Source organism: Callorhinus ursinus, unplaced genomic scaffold (assembly GCF_003265705.2).
Source record: "Callorhinus ursinus isolate GAN/ISIS: 27379988/994484 unplaced genomic scaffold, GSC_fseal_2.0 scaffold39, whole genome shotgun sequence".
Lineage (NCBI taxonomy): Eukaryota > Metazoa > Chordata > Mammalia > Carnivora > Otariidae > Callorhinus > Callorhinus ursinus.
The window spans coordinates 17,233,392-17,248,418 of record NW_027397101.1 but is presented as its reverse complement, the minus strand read 5'-3'; the positions used below and the strand labels follow the sequence as shown (position 1 = coordinate 17,248,418).

Here is a 15,027-nt window from a genome sequence, read left to right as displayed (position 1 = left end):
TTCTTTTCTCTTTTTGGTCCCAGTTGATTTTCATGCTTTCAATTCCAAATAAATTTTAACTCTTTCTGCATTTTGGATTCTAAATTCACCTGAACATTCACCAGGACATGTTTTCTCACTGGCACTTAATGAACTGTAAGGATTTCAAGTTCATCTTGATTTAGCTTAATAGAAACCTCTAGAGCAAGCATCAAGCAACCCTAAAAAGTTGAAATGAAGCCATGTGGCTTCACTTATAGGTTCTGATTTAGGATATGGAGAATTTTTTTTTTTTAAAGATTTTACCCATTTGAGAGAGAGGGAGAGAGAGAGCACAAACAGGGGGAGGGGCAGAAGGAGAAGGAGGAGAGGGAGAAGCAGGCTTCCTGCTGAGCAGGACTTGATACCAGGACCCCAGAATCATGACCAAAGCTGAAAGCAGACGCTCAACCGACTGAGCCACCCAGGTGCCCCTATGGAGAACTTTTTAAAATGTTCTACTGTTCTGCATTTTGATGATGCCATGGCACTCACTAATAAAATCTTTCCAGGTTACCTTACTCCAAAAGCTTATATTGGCTCCTCATTGGAAATAGCGTTGAATTTGAGGCTCACCATGATTTGACTCTGTTCTACCTTTTGATTCTCTTCTCTATCTTTCCATGTATTTTACTTTTGAGCCACACTGGATGGACTGCCGTACCTTCCTATCTCCATGCCTTTGCACACCCTTTCCCTTATGTGGGAGGGATCCTTTGTCCCAAAGTCCTGTTCTTATTTGCCTGATGCAAGAACCTCTCTCCATGAAGCCACTCCTGAACCATTTTGTTGACACGACTAGCTGTTTCTTTAGCACTCCCAAATGTAACTCTGCTTAGCATTGCTTTTGTTCTATCTCCTAAGCACACAGTGGTTTTTAGAGTTATCTTTGATATCTGAAAAAAAGTTTATTTTACTTACTCTCCATATCCCAAAGCAGATTCTTAACCTGATGTTCGTGACTTCATTGTGGTCCTCTGGAGGCATGGGAAGGTGGGGCAGCTTCTGAAATTTTATTTATAAATATATATGTACATGTTTATATAATTGTGTGTATACATACACACTTTGTTGGGAAAGAGGGTCCCTAACTTTCAATGGATGCTCAAAGAGATGTGTAACCCAAAAGAGGTTAGGAACAACTCTTCGAATATTAGACTGTTCTGGAATGGGCACTCTGCCACTCAAACAGATGGGGGAGATGAGTATAAGCAACCAAGAAATCATGAATGTGCATCAAATGTGGGTGCTTAGGGCATGGTACCCAGCTGGGCAGGTGGAGAACGCCATCCACCCAAAGCTGCCAAGGGCTATTAGCCAGTGTTGATTAAACTCTGGACTGCACTTGCACTGACTTTTGGAAATTGCAGTCAAATCCAGTCCTCCCCAGTCACGGCACAGAAGCACATTAGTTGGCTGAGTTTATCCACATAAATGCCCTGACTGTGCCTTTGTGGAGAAGTGAAGTTGGCAGTCACAGCAATGCTGCTGGTTCTTGCCTACTTTTTCAATTCCCAGATAAATATTAGTTTGATTAATAATCATCTTTCAGCTAGTCACAGGAAGGATGAAGTAGACTAGAACGCTGGAGGGAGAATATAGCAGATATATCTTCTCTCTATCCTTACCGTAAATAGAAAAGCGTCTCAAAAAAGATTACATGATGCCATATCTCCCTTACCCTTTCATTATGAAACAGGAGTCAAGTATATGGATTACAACATAACACAGTCATGCCTATGACTTGACCTTCAGTGTAAGGGACAGATAGGCCCTTGATTAGACTTCTTAAGTGCCCATGCTAGAAAGATCATGATTTTGAGAATGGTTTTCCTGCCACTTCTCTCCTTCCATGTCTTATTTAGAAAATTCTCTGTGAAATGGGCCTGGCTGATAAGAGACAGGTTAACACATGACAAAGAGCATGAAAAATACATATACTTCCAATTGTCACAGCATTCACAGGCCACTCAACTAATTCTCATTTTGGTACTTGTTGAAATCATTTGCCAAAAAATTATTCCTTCTCACAATAGTATACTAAAAGAGAGCAAAATAATATGCAATTCAGGTACTCAAATTTTGGAAGTAAAACTCCACGTTTCTCCTATGCCCAAAGTGACGAGTTATATTTCCTTCCTCCCTTCCTTCCTTTCCTTTCCCTCCCTTCCTCCCTACCTCCTTCCCTCCCTCTCTCCCTTCCTTCCTTCCTTCCCTCTCTCCCTCCCTCCCTCCCTCCTTCGGTTTATTTATTTGAGAGAGAGAGAAAACATGAGTGGGGAGAAGGGCAGAGGGAGAGAAAGAATCTCAAGCATCCTCTGCACTGAGCCAGACATGGGGCTCCATCCCACAACCTCGAGATCATGACCCGAGCAGAAATCAAGAGTCTGACACCTAAAGGACTGAGCCACCCAGGCACCCCTGTATTCTTTCTTTCCTTCTTCTCTTCTCTTCCCTTTCTCTTTCTAAGATTTTATTTATTTATTTGAGAGAGAGTGAATGAGAAGGAGAGGGAGAGAGAATCTGAAACAGACTCCGCACTGAGCACAGAGCCAGACATGGGGTTCGATCCCACAACCTCGAGATCATGACCTGAGCCAAAACCAAGAGTCAGAAGCAGGGGCCCCTTTATTTCTTTCTTTTCAAACAAACCAAGTTACAAAGATCCTACTACATAAAATGCATTATGAAAACCAAAGACAATTATTTCAAAAGCAATTGTCACAGCCTCCCAACCTAGTTACGCATAAATGGAGGAGCTGATTTCTTAATCTGAAAGGCAATAAAACTTGCACATAGTCAAATCAATCCCGATCATTGGGTTCCGTTGGGGATAAAAGACAGTATTTCAGGTCAGTAGCTCTACAACTTGAGTGTGCATTAGAATCACCTGGAAGGCTTGTTAAAACACTGATTGCCGGGCTTCACCCCTGAAGTTTCTAATACAGTAGATCTGGGATGGAGCTGGAGAATGTGGATCTCTCACTAGTTCCCAGGTGATGTTGATGCTGCTGGTGTGAGAACTATGATAATCACTGATGTAGGTCTTTAAGGTCTAAGGTGTTTGTAATTGATTCATAAATCGGAACACAACATGTTTAAAAATACCTAGCAATACAAGGTAACATATGGGTCCAAAATAAGCTTCATGTGTGTGATATAAGTCCGGTGACGGGAGAGTACTCTCGGTTGGCAGGATTTGAACTGACTCCCAAGTCTGGATAAAGATCATCAGAGAGGAAGAGGAAGGGCATCCTAGGAAGGGTAAACGAACCAAGTTCATTTGAGCTAAGACTGGAGAGGTAAGTAGAGACAAGTTTGTGAAAGGCTTTCAATGCCATCCTGTAAGTTCAGATTTTATGCATCAAGTAATATTCTTCCATCCACACATTATCTCCTCCTGTGGCACACAGGCACCAAGATTTAGCCCTACATTACTACAAACACTGTAGTACCGTATCCAAAGTACTGTTCGGCTTAGGTGAGGGAAGAGAGGGGAGGTTTTAGTTATGTCTCTGCTGTTTGATAAGATACCAACTTAGGGAGGTGGATTGTTTACAACGTTGAGTCAACCTATTTTTCCTAGGTTGCAGGGATGGGAAAGCTGACAACTTTTGGTTGCCTCCTTAAATACGGAGTAAAGCTTGTTTGGGTATGCACTGAGGTTGCCCACGGGACTAGGGAACATCTCAGATGGCCCATCTCAGATGGCCGGGGCAACTCTGGCTCTTGTTGCACAGAGGGTCTGAAGAGGCAAGACCACGCACTAGAATCCAGTGCCTTTCAATATTTGAGGTGCCTATGTAGGCATCACCTGGAGATCTTGTTAAAATGCAGATCCTGATTCAGCAGATCTGAGGTGGTGCATTTCTAACACGTTCCCAGAGGATGCAGATGCTGCGGGCGCACTTTGAAACAAGGTACCGGGGGACATCCAGAACGCGTTAGCGGAAGACAGAGGCCTGTTGGCCATTACCCCTGAAGGAAGAGGGATACTTGCAGTCCTTACGGGAAGGCCCTTCTGAAGTCCCCCAGAGAGGGGGACGGTGAGGGTGTGGGGACAAAGAGAAGGACGGCCCGGGCACAGCTGGGAAGGTGGCAGCGGGGGAGGGCGGAGGCGCCGAGGTGCGTCAGGTACGAGTGTTCCGGTGATGGCGGGCCCGCGCCGCACACGGCCTCGGGCCGCGGCGCATCTCCTCCCGCCCGCGGCGCGATTTCTGCTCTTTCGGCCCTCGGCGGCTCCCATCGCGGCTCCCGGGAGCGGAGCGGAGACGGCGGCGGCCGGTGGCTCCAGCGCGCGGGCGGGCGCACACCCACCCCACCGGCCCCGGCGCTCCGGCTCCCGGAAGCGGAAGGGGAGCGCGGCCCGGCCTGGGCGACGGCGGCGCCGGCGCCGGAGGAGGAGGAGGAGGAGGGGGAAGAGCGGCTGGCGGCCGCGAGAGCAGCAGCGGCGGCGAGAGGCGAGCCTGCCGGCGCCGGTGAGTGTGTGCAGGCGCGGGGCCGACGCGGCCGCCCCCACCCCCCTCCGGCCCCCGCCCCGCCGGGCCCCCGCCGCCGCCGCCGCCCGCCTCCCGCCGCCCTCACCTGGCTGCGCTGCCGCCCCGCGCCCTGCCCTTCTCCGCACCTGCCCCAGGCACCTGCGCCCCCCACTCCACCCCCCCCCCGCCCCCGCTCCGAACCCGGCTCGCCCGGGGCCCGGCGGGTCTCAGAGCGGCTCCCCCTTCCAAAAGTGGGGGTGGGGGTGCGTTCCTGCTCTAGCCGAGGTGATTTGGGGTGGGTTTTTTTTTGCTTTTGCTTTTTAATTTATTAAATCTGTGCCCCGAGTTTCTCGCCTGTGAACCCCAGTGTTCCTCTCTGCACGGATCCCGGGTTTATCTCTGTTATCGCGGCCTTTCATTCATTTCCAGATCACCGGCGCGAGGCTGCAGAGGACTAGCAGGAGCAGAAAGAGTTTGCTCCCTTATTGACCTTCTGCCTCCCTCCTCCCAGATCCAAGAGTGATTCTGAGAAAATGGCTTATGGATGGCAGCAGTTTGCACTTGTTACCATTTACTATAATAAATAGGTTGCTGGGTTTTAAGTGGAGAGTCCATTTAAAAGTTGTGGTTTCTCAAGCTATATTTGGGTCACATTTTAAAATCCCTTGTGAGTCAGTGGAGGATGTCTGTATCTCTAGGGCCGAGCGAACCTGACCGGTTATTACTTGAAAATATTGCAGTTATAGCAGTCCATAAAAGTACAAGAGGAAAAAAAAATTAAGGTCATTGTGGGTGGGTCATAAATCATAGTGTAAAGTTACAGCCTAAAAGACGACTAGGGATGATGAAGTATACGTTAAAAAAGGTGATGTGTCAGATGGATCCTCAGCCTAGGATGCTAATATGTATGTATCCTTAAAAAAAAAAAATTTCACTACCTTCCTTGTAAAAATAATAATAATAACGAACAGTAATAGTTATTACTTGATGACTGCTTGGTATGTGTCTTCCTTGGCTTTTTGTGCAATGTCTTGTTAAATCCTCCCATTTCTTTAGATTTTACTTATTTTACAGATAAAATCCAGAGCGGTGTTTTATGTTGCTTTAGTTGTTCAACCTCTTAATGGCAAAAAGATTTTTGAGGAAGAGATGAGGTGAGAAATCAATTGGAAAGAAAGAACCAAATGAGATATAGTGTAGTGGAAAGAAAAACTAGATTCTAGACCCACTGCCGTCACAGTCTAGCTGTAGGGTCATGGATAGGTCAGTGATCCACCCTGTTTTCTCATCTATACAACCAAGGAGTTAGGCTACTTTCTTTAAGGCTCATCTTAGCTTTTCCATACGTATTTGGCATGTGCTACGTTTGTAATTAATTTAAAACCCTTTAACATGTTAAGAGTACATTTTAAACATATACCTGAAGAAGTATTAGGAAAATTATATCAAAATATAACAAAAAATGTGTATTTCTATACTTTTGGAATAGTTTTGGTGTAGAATTCCTCAATTTGAATTCCTCACTTTGGATGTAAACCGATGGGATCATAATTAGGTCCCTTCAAACCGTGGTGATTTCTGTTAAATGTAAAATACTTTAGAAGCTGTAGTTGGAATAAAAGAAATAGAGCATATTTTAAACAAAATGTTGGTAACGGTGTCACACTGCCTACCTATCTCTGGGGTGTTTTATTTAATACAAATGTAGGTAAATGCACACATTGTAACCATCAGCTTAACAGGTGGATTCTAAAGAAGGAGTGATCAGTGTGAATCATGACATTTTTACTTATTTGCCCACTGCCTGATTTCGTTAATCCATAGGGACTGATTCAGAACCTGTGGAAAAGTGCATGGATAAAATCATGCCCTGTATTAGTGAAGAAACTAATTGAGAAGTCTAGTATTGTCTCCGTGGAGGTTTTTTTCTGGGATTGTAATTGAGTGTGAGTCAATGCAATCTTTTTCAGCGTAGAAGGCTACATAATGGTAGTATCAGTATTAACAGGTATAACAGGGAAGGCAGAAGAAAATCTACCTTTATTACCAGGGAGTTTTTCCTAAAGCTGAGTTTTACTTTTATATTAAGGCATGAAGGAATTTTATATTGCTTTAGTAAAACATTAGGTCTCAGATTCAGTTTTTCAAGTGCACTAAATATAAATGGCATTTTAACATCTAGTAGAATAATCAGTGCACTTATAGCTCTTATTAAAGCTGAAAAATGTTTGAACTATTTTGTATCAGTGAAAAATACAGGTAAGAGACAAGAATAAATGGAAAAAACCCTCTTTATTGTCAGCATAGTGACTTTTTTTCGTTATGAATCATTGGTAAATTTATGCAATGTATGGTTATTAACATAATAAAAAAAAAGAATCATTGGTAAATTAAATAAACCTAGTTATTCACAGGTGTGAAGTAGTACTGCTCTCATCGTAGCTACCTTGCCAGAAATATCTTAAGGTGATAGTGGTTTATTTACTTACTTCCCTCTTTTGATGTACCCTAGGGAAAAGACGTGACCTTTTCAAAGGTTTTCTTCTGCCTTGAGGCCTCCTCTTGCCCTGTGCTTTACCTCGGAGGTAGATTTACCTCATCCCATTTAAGAAGCTGACTGGGTATCTGCTCTCTTCACCTACTGTTGATGCTTCCACAAAAGGGCATGTTGGGTAAAAATGAGTATTTTGCCACTCGCTGATTAGTTTTATGTTAGTTCCAACTTTAACATGCTCGGGTGTGATCTCAGCCAGCCTTCTGATTTTAAGCCTTTTATCCATAATTATGGAATGAATAACTTTACCTCCTGTAGGATTTTCAGCTTCAAGCAAGACGGAGTGATGATTTCTTTCAGTATTATTGTTCTTAAACTGTGCCTGCTTTGGTAAAGCCTGGTGTGAAGGAAATCTGATTTAGTATTCTCTCTTTTTTTTTTTTTTTTTTCAATTTGTTTTGGTGGAAGTGGGTACTAGAGGTAGGTAGCTAGTTTCCCTTTCCCCTTGGAAGAACGTGTCAGGTTCGTGTCCAGGAAACGCCAGAGCCTCTTCATTTCTGGCTTTTACTTTATCTGAAGGTTTTTCCTTGTGCTGTGTTTGAAGCAAAGGTTATCTGTTGCCTTCTGTCCCTACTCTACATTCAACTTTAGTTCTCGCCTTTCCTGACTCTCTCCCACAACATCCCTGCCTTCCTCAGTGAAGATTCCAACGTAGACATTTTATACTGACTGAAGCAGTATTTGGTACCTTTAATTCATATCATCCCACACCTTCCAAGCTATTTTTATTTTCTGTTAGGGAATTCCGATGAAGTGTGTCACTGCAGTGCAATATTTTTAATAGAGGTATTAATTTACATTTATTTTTCACTCATGAAGCAGGTACACAGAGGAGCAATGTCTTATGTTCAGTTTTGCCTAGAATGTAGAGTTGTTTTTTTTTTTGGATGTAGTGATCTAAAGGCTTGTTCTAGAAGTGGGTTCTTGAAACCATTGATGGTGCAAGTATGTTCTGCTTTGACACTTTGCCCACCCACATTTTCACAAAGTCTTCCTGGAGAACTCAGCATTGAGTCAAAATTCCCTACTTTCATTGTGTATTTTTCATTAGCTTCTGAAATCAGGTCCTGATTTGCTCGCAACCGTGTTTTAGTCCTTAACTTACCAGCCCTTCTGCTTTTCCTTGAAAGATTTTGGTTTACAGGTTTTAGTTCAGTCCGTCTATTTTAGATCAAATCTCTATTTTCAGTTTTCTGCTTGAAGAGACCCCATGCCAACACGTGCAAATAAAACTTCCCTCTGTGCTCATAGTATGATAGCAGCTGAAAGGCTGGGCTGTGGGAGGTTTCTCATCCCTGACAAGTGTTCTCAGACTTTAGTGTTAGAGGAAGTAGAGCCGGGGTGTGGTTAAATTGTATCACGACTTTAAAGATAGGGACCCAGAAACACTGTTTGATTCTGGAGTTTGCAGGATTAGAAGTAAAACTTACCTTTGTCTCTCTTCCTCTCCTATCCCTCACTCCCCTTTAAAGTTACTATTTTGGGAGTTGCTTTTCATTTGTCAGGCAGTTTCTCATTTAAGCATGACAACAATTCCAGGAGTTATTTTTATCACCATTTTACAGATGGCTAAACGGAAGCTTGAAAAGAAACGGCAGCTTGGAGGCTGTGTCATAATTTGAATGTGGCTCTCTTTTTTTCATATCCCCACAAGATTAATTTCCTACTCTGTTGAAATAAACTGAATACCTATGTGATATTTTAAAAATTGAACTACCCCCTTGGCTAATTATTAGAGACAGCTATAGCCTGATATATTTTTAATCTTTTTAAATTTATATATATATATACTTAAATGATTTATTTATTTTAGAGAGAGAGAGAGAGCAGGAGCAAGGGGAGGGGCAAAGAGAGTGTGGAGCGTGATTCATGGCCTATCCCAGGAGCCTGAGATCATGACCTGAGCCGAAATCAAGAGTCAGCTGCCTAATCATCTGAGCTACCCAGGTGCCCCGGTAGCTTGGTATCTGAGGTAGAATTATTTATATTGGCCAATTTTCAGAGTAGATAACGTCAGAAGTTTAAATATGTTTAAAAGTATATAATTATAACTTCATTTTAAGGTGCAATTAGAAGTTTAAATTTTATATATCCATATATTAACCGTTTTCTTTTGGGAACTTTCTGTGGAATTTTTTTTTTTGGTTTGCCCTGTGAATTGTTGATTATATTCTCTCAGACATAACAATGTTAAAAATTTTTAATGGTCTTATGACCTTTTATAGTTACAAAACTTTGGATATTCTTCGTTATCCCAAATTTACATGGAGTTTTAAGCCTAGCATTGTTTCTGTACCTCATAGGTGAGATTTGATTCCATGATGTCGGTGATGCTGCTGAATTTGATAAAATGGGCATCCCGTTGTAAATGCTATGCTTCATAATAGCATTATGAAAACTAATAACTGAAATGTAAAGTAGGAGTTTTCCTTGAGTCCAAGCCAGTGAGTGACCGGGGTTTGACTCATAGACGTTTGACTTGGGCTATTACCTAATAATACTGACAGGAAGTACTGTTTTGCTGAGACATCAGGAAGCCACCCTGGAGACATCGCCATAGCAGGTTATTGACTTTGGCCGTCTCAGACATTTTGTTGTACTGCATTTAATTCTGCTTGTGATTTTTTTCTAGAAGAAGAAGATGAATTCATTCATTTGCTATTAGAGTAGCAGCTCCTGTACTTTGTCATTCCATATTTTGTCCCTAAGAAATCAAAGGTGCAGGCAAGGAAAGCAGTGTAAATTAGCTTAGAAAGTTAGAGTAGAAACACATCACATTTGACAGTCCAACAATCAGGGCCATAGAAAAATTGACGCTGGGAGAAAATCCAGTTAAAGAAGTGTATAAGGGGAATGGAAATGTAATGCTAAGGATTTTGATACATTTCTCACATCCTTAGTATGTAATACTTTCCTTTTGCTGTGGTGAACAGTATGCTTAAGAAACTCGTAACTTGTCCTTCATTTCCTGTCTTGGAGAATGGTACCACCCTTCACGTAGTCCCTAAGCCAGAAACCTGCAGTCTGCCCTTTGCTTCCAATTGATCACCAAGTCCTGTCAGTTTTCCTCACTAAATTCTTAATCTGCCCCTTTCCAGCATGTCTTCTGTCCTAAGTATTTCTTCTTTACCCCTGTTCGCCCACACTCCCCTTACAAGTCACTACTGTTTGGTCTTCCCACATGCCCTCGTTTCTCGCCTGGCTAACCAGTAAGCCTAGCTTGTTTTGTGTAGTCCGTCTTGGAGCGTTATCCATCCACCCAAGTCCATCCTTCATGGTGTTGCTGTTCTTTCCAAAATGTGAACTTCATCATGGCATCCTTCCGCCTAAAATCCTGCAGTGGTTTTCCACTGTGTTCAGTGCAAAGTCCAAACTCATTAGCATAGTTTAACAGTGTTTTTCCCTCTTAGATTACTCTTTTTGTTGTGGGTCATGGAATCCCTTTAGTGGGCTGTGACCAACATCTATTTTTATTAAAATGAACTAGGATAAAATAGAATAACAGTATCAGAGTACATCACATGTAGTAAGGGCAAATATTTCATTAAACTTTTTCAATGATGTATTTCATTTAATGAGTATAGAACATTCTCATATCATATATTTCTGTATACTTGGTAATGTTACGAAGTATATTTCTTAGAGGTGAGTGTATTCAAAAGGTTAAACATGTTTTATCCCATTCTTCCATATGCAATGACTCTAGTAATTTCAGTTTGCTTAGGGTTTTCTCTGCCTGCTTCTATACTTTTGCATATTTCGCTCCCTTGTTCAGAAGAGGCTCATTCGTTGACTAGCTAATTCACAGGTTTCACTCTCTCCAGAAACCTTTTCCTGATGGCAACTCACCATAGGAAATACCTTTTGTACTACAACCTAGTATGCACGTAAATATTCCCATAACTGAAAAAAGTTCCATGAGCCAATACCCTTCCTATATGAGATGCATTCCTGCTGTCTTGCCCTCTATCTCACCTTGTCTTACAGAGGTATTGATCTGGTCTGTTTACTAGTCTGTCTTCACTGAGGACGGGGCTCATCTCTTTTTTATCTGTATCCTGTGCAAAAGCATAGCATATAGTCAATAGATGCTAAGTGAATTAATAAAATACATAATCAGTGTATATGTTATCTGGAACTCTTTATTATTGTTTAAGCTTGGACTGTAGAAACTAACTTTTATGGTTGATTCTCTTAATGGTTCATTACAGGAGGATAGCTTTTCTCCTTAAGATATTTTAAACTAAAACTTGCTTCTATTTTAAGCTCTTTAGTTTATGTTTATCAACTGTGATGGGACAGTTCCAGCCTCACATCTTGATAGACATTACATTGCATTTTGTCCCATCAGTGATCTCAGAATCTGTTGTCATTTTGTGATTTGTGGTCAGGAAGTTTGATGAAGCCCAAATGTTGGACATACAATACTAATTTGATTTTATGGGAACTGGGTGGTTTCAAAAGAGAGAACTTTCCTGTATAATGGTAATCAAATGCAGATTTTGGGGGGATGGGGTAGGATATGAAAACACAAAATCAGGTGGAGTTGAATCATCTTATTTTTGAGTTTAAAACTTTTGTAATTGACATTTTCACAGAATATTTAGTGGCTTACAATTTTTATCTTTGTAAGAGATCATTATTTGTTAAACCATTAATAGATTCTCATGGAGAACTGTTATTGAGGAGAGATCCATTTGTTGGGATGTAACTAAAAAAGGAATGAATCAAGATAAAACCTCTAAATGCAAGCACCAGAAAAATTACAACACATCTTGGTGAATTTGCAAGTGGTAAGTCTACATTTAATTTTACATGGGAATATGTTTCTGTATTATGTGGCATAGGATCCTTAAAGTCTTATTTTTAGGTGCATTTAACTGTTATCCATTTGCAAAAAAAGATAATTGTAGTTACATTATGTTTATTTAAAATTTTTCATATTAAATTTTAACTAGACATTTCTTAAATAAGAAATGTCTTTTTCCATAGAGAAAAATAATCTGTAAGTAATACAGATTTCAGGAACACAGATCTGATGTGGCTTTACAGCTGATGCTTCTACACTGCATTTTAAAAAATACTAATTTTAAATGCACTTAATATTAGGGTAATAAATATAGCGATAAAGAGAGCTTAAATTAAACATCTTGTGTACAAGGTTGTAGTGTCTAATCAGAACCCCTAGGCAATCTTTATTTTTCAGTTGGTTGAAAAGAATTTAGAAGTACGTATGTTTATTAATAAACTTAGAAGAACACATAATCCATACGTGAGATGTGAAAGCTTTCTTTGCACTGCTCTATCCTTCCTCAGCCCAGTGATAACCAGTCATGTTAACAGTTTGATGGGTATGTTTTCTTCTATACTTTTTTTTTCCTGTACATATATAGAAATTACTAATACATGTTTTTTTAATAAAAAAAAGAAGCATGTTATACAAACTTTTCTGTAATTTGCTTTCCCCTGCAACATTTAATTATGAAAATTTTAAACAGAAGAGTTGAAAAAATGTTATGGTGTAACATCTGAATACCTATCACCTAGATTCTACAACTAATATTTTATTAAACTTCATGACATGCTCAACCATCTCTCTGTCCATCCTTCAATCCACTTTATTTTTTTTGGATCCGTTTCATAGTAAATTGCAGACGTTAGTACATTTCCTCCTTCCGCCCCCTCCCTGATACTTCAGCCTACATATCATTAGCTAGAGTTCACTGTTGGTTTATAGGGTTTTTTAAAAGGTATATTTACATACCATGAAATGCACCGTTCTTAAGTGTACATTTGCCGACTTTCGACAAATTCACAACCTGTGTCTCAAATTCCTATCAAGATAGAGATCTTTATGAGGGAACTAGAATGTTCCCTTATACCTTTTCCTAGTCTCTCATTATCCTCCTCTCCAGGAAACCACTGTTAAGCTTTTTCTCATAACCTCCTTTCTTTCATTCAACACTACATGTGGGTAGCCCTATGCAGATTTAGATCTACCTCCTTTCTTTCTTTCTTTCTTTCTTTCTTTTCTTTCTTTTCTTTCTTTTCTTTCTTTTCTTTCTTTTCTTTCTTTTCTTTCTTTTCTTTCTTTTCTTTCTTTTCTTTCTTTCTTTCTTTAATTGCAGTAGCTTGGAAATAACTCTACACCTTGGATGTCTTATAATTTGGTCATTCCTCTCCCTCTTCATGAGCACTGATGTTGTGCCCAATTTTTATGATTACAAAAAGCACTGTGTGGAACACCTTGAATGTACATGTACCTCCACACTCTAATGAGTACTTTGGTAGCTCTTACTAGAGGTAAAACTGCTGGGTCAAATAGTTTGTCAAAGGGTCAGAGAGTTTGACTTTTTAATAGCTACTGCTACATTGCCATCTAAAGATGATTGTATCAGTTTACATGCATCGCAGTAATGGGTGGGAGTATCTTTTTCTCTGTGCTCTCTCATCCCTGGGTAATCTTTCCAAAATTTTGTGAGTACAAAGGATGAAAAAACATACCTAGTTATTTCACATTTTCCTAATCAGTAATGATTAGCCATTAAATTTTTTTTCTTTGTGAATTGCTTCTCTGTGTATTTCTTTTGTATGCCTCTTACCAGTCAGATGTTGTAATGTTTTTTAAAAGGGATACTTTGTCTTTTACCTTTGTTTTTGGTATGTTTTAGGCTTCAGAAATTTTAATCTTTATGTGGTCTTGTTTGTGAAGGTCTTGTTTGTGAAGGTCTTCCTCATTTTGAGGTTATAAAACCACTTGCTATTTTCTTGTACTAGTTTTGCTTTGTATTTGGAATTTAGAAGAGGAAAATCACCGTGAACTGAGGTGGCAGGAAAAATTTCATCTGGAGAATGAGATTCAAATTGACCTTGAAGTGTGAATTGAATTTAAATAGAGTAAGCAAAATGGTAGGGACATTTCAGATAGGAGGAATGAGAGAGGGAATGTTTTTTTCATATTCATGGAACATTCGTAAGACGACTGGCTGAGGTGGAGAGTCATATAAAACTAAGTTTAGCGAGAACATTTGCCTCGATTTCTTGTAAATTATCTTGGCTAATTTTTATCATTTTCTAAAAGCTGCATTTTGATTGTATAGTTTTCGGTCCTATAATAGTTTTCCATCCCTTTCTTTTCATAGTGATTCGAGTATTCTTCCTGAAGAAAATACATGGTAAAATTTAGTGGCCTAAAAAGGCAAGAAAGGAAAGGTCGTTTCCTCCTAGAATAGTTTGGATACTGTAAATATTTATGTAGTCTAGTTTATTAAGAGTTGAATGATATCTTTAAAAAAAAAGTTGGTGCTGTAGTAATTTACATCATTAATGAAGTTAGTCACGGCACTCAAGTAGAGTTACCAGATAGCAATCTTAAAAAATGTTGAAGTACCAGTATGTCCACTAGTTACATCAAAGTTTGAGTTATGAACTCACCTTTTAATATACAAATTAGCATGTTAGAATCTCTGGCTAATGAAAGTATTTTACAAATGCCACCCTTAGGACCGAGTAGCAGCGCTGTGTTCAGTTTGGTTGTGGCTCAGGATGTGTAATAGTTTCTGTTCAGCCATAAGCCACGCCTGGGAGATATTAACTGAGTGGAGTGATCCCTACCACTCTACCAGGTACGTGTTTCTGGTTGTAATCTGATTTGGAGCTCTTCGAGGACTACTGTTTGCTTCTCTACAGTCTAGCCATAAAGCTTATGTGGCACCAATTTTCACTCACCAGGTATTTAAAAAACAACTCAACATCTTATTTACTCATTGTTTTATTTTTCTATTCTTTGCTTGCTTTTCCTTGGGGATGCTTTTTGTTTTAGAGCCTGTTGTCTATATCTGCTCACATGCAGGAAAATCAGACACCCTTAACTATGCTTTTCGGTATCTAGTATTCTTCAGTTGTGAGGAATCTCCGAAGAAGAACTTGTTATTCTCTGGTAGAGGAGGATACAAATAGAGTTCAGAAACATGAATG

At 40.1% G+C, this 15,027-nt stretch overlaps 1 protein-coding gene across 9 annotated transcripts in view; it reads left to right on the top strand.

The window, feature by feature from the left end:
• Positions 1-3,738: 3,738 nt before the first annotated feature.
• ZDHHC21 (zDHHC palmitoyltransferase 21) overlaps positions 3,739-15,027 on the top strand; it is a 66,455-nt gene continuing 55,166 nt past the window's right edge. For 2 of the 9 annotated variants that reach the window (XM_073880810.1, XM_073880804.1), the window contains exons 1-3: positions 4,374-4,496; positions 7,009-7,168; positions 11,712-11,843. The gene's annotated coding sequence lies outside the window, so the exon portion shown is untranslated. Of the gene's footprint in view, positions 3,939-4,373; positions 4,497-4,925; positions 5,651-7,008; positions 7,169-7,970; positions 9,023-11,711; positions 11,844-15,027 lie in introns of those variants that run through there. The other 7 variants (XM_073880806.1, XM_073880805.1, XM_073880807.1 and 4 more) reach the window with 7 other exon arrangements.